Source organism: Ammospiza nelsoni, chromosome 4 (genome assembly GCF_027579445.1).
Source record: "Ammospiza nelsoni isolate bAmmNel1 chromosome 4, bAmmNel1.pri, whole genome shotgun sequence".
NCBI classification, from domain to species: Eukaryota; Metazoa; Chordata; class Aves; order Passeriformes; family Passerellidae; genus Ammospiza; species Ammospiza nelsoni.
Window position 1 is genome coordinate 71,858,783 of NC_080636.1, and position 6,178 is coordinate 71,864,960.

Consider the following 6,178-nt stretch of genomic DNA (forward strand, 5'->3'; position numbering starts at 1 on the left):
TAAAAAAAGCAAACTGACAGGAGGCAAATAGTAATTTTGATATTATTCAAATGCACATTTTCTTTACTTTTTTCATTCCTTGAAGAATTTCCATTCTCCTTAACCTTCCAAACAACTGCTTTAACACATCACTGAGTCAATTACAGAACAAAAACTCATACATCTTTTGTTATTCCATACATTTACTAAAATGCAGTACTTGCTAGACTGCCAATCACATAAAGTCTGTTCAGCAAGTGGAAACTGATCCAAGTCACAAAAATCAGATGTCTGGCAAAACAGGTTTTTGCTTGAGCCTACCTGAGGTTCAAGCAGAATTCAAACCCACAGTGGGTAATGAACAAAAACCACAAGGACTCAAAAGCTCACAGAAATGCGTCATCTTGATTGAATGGTGGAAATTGTCTTCAAATGTACACTTTGGGTGAGTTTGGGCAGAGTCTGCCCCAACTATTCTCATGCCTAAGTAATATATACTGTTACTTAACATTATTTTAAACCCTAATTTTGCCAGGGTTACGTCGATCTATCTTCAGAAATTCAGGTTTCTGAATTTCTGAATCTTCTGTCTGTCTATCTTCAGAAATTCAGGTATACATTTCATGCGTGGTCCGCTAGGAACCACCTGTTGGAACCTGCTTGACTTCTCTGGGCTACCTGAGTTGGGATCTGGCTGTGCTATCAAATGACGCAAGCAAAGACAAAAAATTTTCTTGTACCCTCTCTTATATACCATCTCTACTGAGCTAGTTGTAAGAAATAACTGATAAAAGACAGATACAGCAACTCACAAGTGGGTAATAATATTTCCTGGGCTTCCTTTGAAGTACATGACAGGCTTTTAAAGGGAATGATTGTCAAAGAGGCAAGAGTGCATTCCCATTCAGTTGAGAGTAGCAGTTCATAGCACCTCTGTGCCTCTTACTGAGGCATGTGTTCAACACCTTCTGGAAATTCTGGGCATGCTGGAAAAGTATGTAATTTAGAATAATAAGGATTTGAAGCAACAACATGAAGTATCTTGGCAAAATAAATGTGTTTCTCTGTTCTTATGGGTCAAAAATATTTGTACTTTTCATTTTAAAGAGCTACTTTCAAAAGTGGCTACTTTGCTTGAAATACTGAAATATCTCATTATGTGTGTATGACTAAGACATTTCAAAGCTATTAATGTGAGAAAAATTGCTGGATGTGTGTCTACTTCCCAAGTACACTGCCTTTCCAATATATTCAATGAGAAACAAGGCACAAATAGAGATGTGTATTGTCTCAGTTTGGCAGAGGGATATTCAGAGCCGCCTGATTTTCAGCCCTGTATCTATAATTTGTGAATTCATAGCCTTTGTCCATATGCAGGGGTGTTTGCTCCACAGGTTTTGGATTTGTAACAATTCCTAAAACATCAAATGAGAAATTAAAGTTAATATTTATAAATACTTCAGGGGATAATATCATGGGATATTATTCAAATGTTGGTCAAAGTTGTAATCATGGTTTTTAAACTACAGATGCAAATAAATTCTGATAGCTAGTAACTACCAATGTTCCTCAAGTTTCCATATTGGAGATGATACTGTTTAAAATCTTCATTAACAGCCTGGTTAGCATAACAAAAGGGTCCTGCATCATGTCAGCAAATGACATCAGGCTGGGTGGATAGATCCACACTGGAGTGATGCTGAATGGATAAAAAAAGTGGACTGAATATAAAAAGGACTCTTATGAAGTTCAACAAAGGCAAAAGAAAAGCCTTGCATCTGTGATGATACAAATCCTTACTATTTTACAGGATGACAATCACATGGTTAGAAAAGTGGCTTTGTACAGAACAGCCTGAAATCTTTCTGTAGGCAACAAGCTGAGCACAAACCACCCACACACCCTTTCAAGGATGGAGACAGATCACACCCTGCACTGCTCCAGCCATCAGCTGCAGGGGAGTGACCCCTGGAACTGGCTGTCACGAGCATCAAGACCAAGGCTCCCACACACTGGAGGATGAGCTACAGGTGACCTTGGCACAGACAGGGGTAGGGAATTCAACACGGGTGCAGTTCCACAGGACCAAGCAGGATTGGTGGCAGTAACAGGCTCTGCCCAGTGATCATCAGGCAAATGTGATGTGACAGTCAGGACAGAGGTTAAATTGTGCATCCAATAAAAACATCAGGATCAGAGGAAATCAGTTTGGTGCAGGGATGCATGTTTCATAGGTCAGCCAGGAACTAGGACACAACCTGAGCTTAAGAAAAGCTTCTGGACCAAAAGGGAGAGGATAAATTGGTGCACTACGGCTGGTCAGGACAATTAGGGCTTGTGGGTGCACTCAGGGCCTTGACAAACTGAGAGCTGAGTTCTGCATAGTAGCTGAGTCTTCCCAGATTTAAGCAGTTCTTTCCTTGGATTTCTAGTCATGTCTCTATCAGCCTGTCTTATTCATGTTCTCAGATCAGATTAGAACATTTCTTATGTCATGTAAAGTAATTAATTTTCTACTTTAGCTAGTAATATTTTAGTAATTCTGCCAATGACTTATTTGAAAAGCTGCACCTGACAGTATAACAAATGCAAAGTGTAGTTTTGACTCAAGACAGAAAAAAAAGAGTATTCTACTAGTTTACCTTCAGAAAGAAAACAGTGTTTTTCTTGATGTGTTAAACAGTAACTAACAATTGATTTTCAACTTGATAGTCTTTTTCTTTAAAATAATAATAATACCGTTACAATTTTGGAAACCACAGAAAAAAAGAATTGATGTCAAAAAAATTACTGGTTTTTGCATATGAGCTTGAGAGAGGAGTAAACATGAAAAAAAGTAATTTAGGACAAATTGGGACAAGCCACTCTGCATTAATGTCAGGGATCAATACTCCATCTCAACAAGACATACAAAATATTTTTAACTTCTCAGAATAAAGCCACTTTCTCAGACTCAACAACAAAAGCCTTCTTCAAAACAGTCAGTCAAGTTTTGGACATATCCATTCATCAATATATTCCACATTTTGTATACCATAAGTCTTGGGTTCTTATTTCACCCATCAACTTTCTTAACCCCTTCTCCCTCTTCATTAGAGCACTTATCCCACCACCTTTGCTCTGTTTTTTTTTTTTGCATCATTTCAGTCTTAGTAGTTACTAAATACAGACCCAGAAACAAACATATGCATCACTGTAAGAAATGTGACACAGCAGCATTAATTTCTAGATTTTGCTGTCCATAACGCAGTCCCCTAAACCAAATGCCAGGTTTCTAGACTCTGTTTATAGCAATTTTAAAAAATAAAGAAGAAATTAGCCATTAACCAAAGTTAAAAATGCAGAACACCAAGCTCTCATGGAAAAGGCCACCCATTAAAAGGGATGCCTTCTAATACAGTGTTCGGGCAATTATCATCCTAAACATTTAAGACCCAGGTAGCATTCATTACCCTGCCCAAACACGATGTGAGCTCCTCAGTTGCTATGGCAGTGAAGGCCCTGTAGCCTCTGCCAGGCAGCTCCTCCTCCTCAAGCTGTTCCAATGTTAATGGCCAGTACAGCAAGCTTCAGTATCAACATGAGCCCTAATTCAGCAGCAGGGCACTGCTGCTCTACTAAATATCTATGAAGATCAATTCGTTCCCTGGATATTGTTATGTTTTTATTTCATAATCTTTTGTGTTGGGTCTAGAACCCACTTCTCCCCTGTTTGCCAGATGATTTAAATCTATGACCAACTCAGACCTAATCACTGTTTAAGAAAATCCTATGAAGTAAAAAAAGCTGCAGCAGGCTTAATATCTCTATGTCCACCACACAATATGCTGGTTGCTCAGCATCTCCAACAGTAATTATGCCTGAAAAAATCTAGAAGAAGCTAATTTGGCAAGCAGGAGGAGATGTGGGTGAGTAGTTTGAAATGGGGAATAAAGGGAATTAAGGGGCAAGGGAATAACAGAAAAAAAACCTCTGAAAGATAATGGCCAGATAATGAACATGTCATCTCAGAGAAACAGCAGAAAAAGAGAAAAATTCAATAACTAGCAGTCAGAAAATATCTAAGACTTTGGGGAGAGAAAACTGACAGTACATGAACAAAATTATTTGTGTGAGAAGGGGCAAAGAAATAAAAAGCTCAGGGATGTCTATGGACTAGATAGGAGAGACATCTTCACTATTAGGTTTGACATTCTTACTAAACAGCAAGAAAGAAAATGAACATTTCTGTCCGTGAAAGAAAGAGATAAGCTACAAGAGCTTTCAGAGGCAGCAACAGAGCCAAAAAAAGCACCAGAAGGCAAAACTTTGTACTGGGCATGAGAAAGAGCTGGCTATGCTGCCTGTCTGAGAGGGTGGGGCTGAACTTTCACTGCAGCTCTGCTGGATCAGAAAAAGCTGCATTACTCCTAAAGCTGTAGTTCCCATTTCCTTGTAGGCTGTCAGAAAAAAAGCAGGCAATAAAGGTCCTTTATTAATCTTCCTACTGTTTTTGCAGAACATCAGACCTACATCAATTAAAGTATGAAAAAGAAAATAAAGACTACGTCTGAGAAATATCCTGAGGGCCAGAAAATTCTAATCCTTTCTAAGGAGTAGAAGCCCTATTGTTTTTGACTTTAAAAACAATTCTGGACAAAATACTTGAAAATACACTATAAAGAACACTTGTGCAGTGGCAGGAGATTAACTCAATGATCTAATAGGTGTCTTTCCCCTCTAGCTTCTATCATTCTGGTTTAAACTGCTCTTTAAATTTAGAGAGTTAAAATTAAATAAAGACAAGCTGTCGTACCAGTATAAGCCTTTGAAAAATCTATTAGAGCTGTAACACAGATGAATGCATTTTTCTTCACTTCCTTCACTTATATTAGTGTAGTGCTGTTGAAATCAACATGAGAAATCTCAGTAACTATTTATTCCCATTCAGGAGATGTATCTTCTTTTCCAGTCAACTATACTAAGTGTTTTAAACTCCAAAAACATCTGAGGGTTTACTGTTGAATATTCTGTATTTTGATGCCTAGTAACATAAAATAATGCAGCTTAAAATAGATTTTAAATCTGTGTGGGCCAAATACTGCTTTCAAATTCAGTGGCATAAAATGATAACTGAATTTATTTTGAGCTGTCATTGGCACCTAATGGTAAAAGCAATGAAAGACAACAGTTACCAGAGTACCCCTGAAAAAAAAAACAAAAACAAACCAGACATCATTACTTCTGTGATGTCTCTCTGATCCCTAAGAATGCTATTGGTGCAATGGCTGGTTTCTTGTTGTCATTATAGTGCAAGAGTTCTATCACCATTACGTTGCAATGGCTCCATATTGCTAGAGTTTCGTACCTCCTTGATGTTTCCTGTAGGCAGCTCCTCTGGGCACTGACTGTCCCTTGCCCTCACAACAGCCAACCAACTCCAGTTCCCCTCAACCAACCACCCAACCCATTCTTTTATAACACTCTTCTTATTGGCTACAGCTGTGGCCTGTTAGCATCAGGCCTGCTCCTAATCTCTAGTAACTGGCTCAGCTGTAACTCTCTAGGGGGTAAGATTACATTCTATACCATCTTCATTTACCCATACTGCATCGCCCTACAGTTTCTCAAATGGCTCTGTCAGCTGATCTCACCTCTGAGTTTCATTTAATGTGTGTCTTAATCACAGATCAAGTAAGCTTGGGAGAGACCTTTGGAGATAAACTGGTCAAACTGCCCTTCTCAAGCAGGGCTACTTAAAGCCAACTGACCAAAACCAATTTTGATATATCCCTAAGGAGGAATACTCTACAACCTCCCTGGGAAACTGGTGCCAGTGGTCCCAATTTAAAAACAACAGTGTTTCCTGAAGTTCAGACGGAGTCTCCTGTGTTTTCACTTTGTGCTCATTTTTCCTTGTGTCCTGAAAGTGAGCCTAACAGAAGACCCTTGCTCCATCTTTGCATCTTCCAGTGAGGGGTACACTGAGCCTTCTCTCTTCCAGTACCAGCTCCCTCAGCCTTTCCCCACAGGAGAGATGCTCCAGGCCCCATAATCATCAGCCCTTTGCTGGATTCTGTACAGTATGCCCATGTCTCACTTGTGCTAGGGAACTGTGAATCCTTCTCATTTATATTTATTCTCCCATCTGTGTTAACAGGCTAAATGTGCATGGACTACATGTACAACAGTAATAGCTTTGTGAGTCTCCTGACAAGTT

General features: G+C 39.1%; 1 long non-coding RNA gene across 1 annotated transcript in view; it reads right to left on the reverse strand.

Moving 5' to 3' along the window:
* Positions 1 to 5,389, reverse strand: part of LOC132071944 (uncharacterized) — a 43,839-nt gene extending 38,450 nt beyond the window's left edge. The window contains exon 1 of the long non-coding RNA XR_009418266.1: positions 5,327 to 5,389. This is a non-coding gene — a long non-coding RNA (uncharacterized LOC132071944). The remainder of the gene's footprint in view (positions 1 to 5,326) is intronic.
* Positions 5,390 to 6,178: the final 789 nt, after the last annotated feature.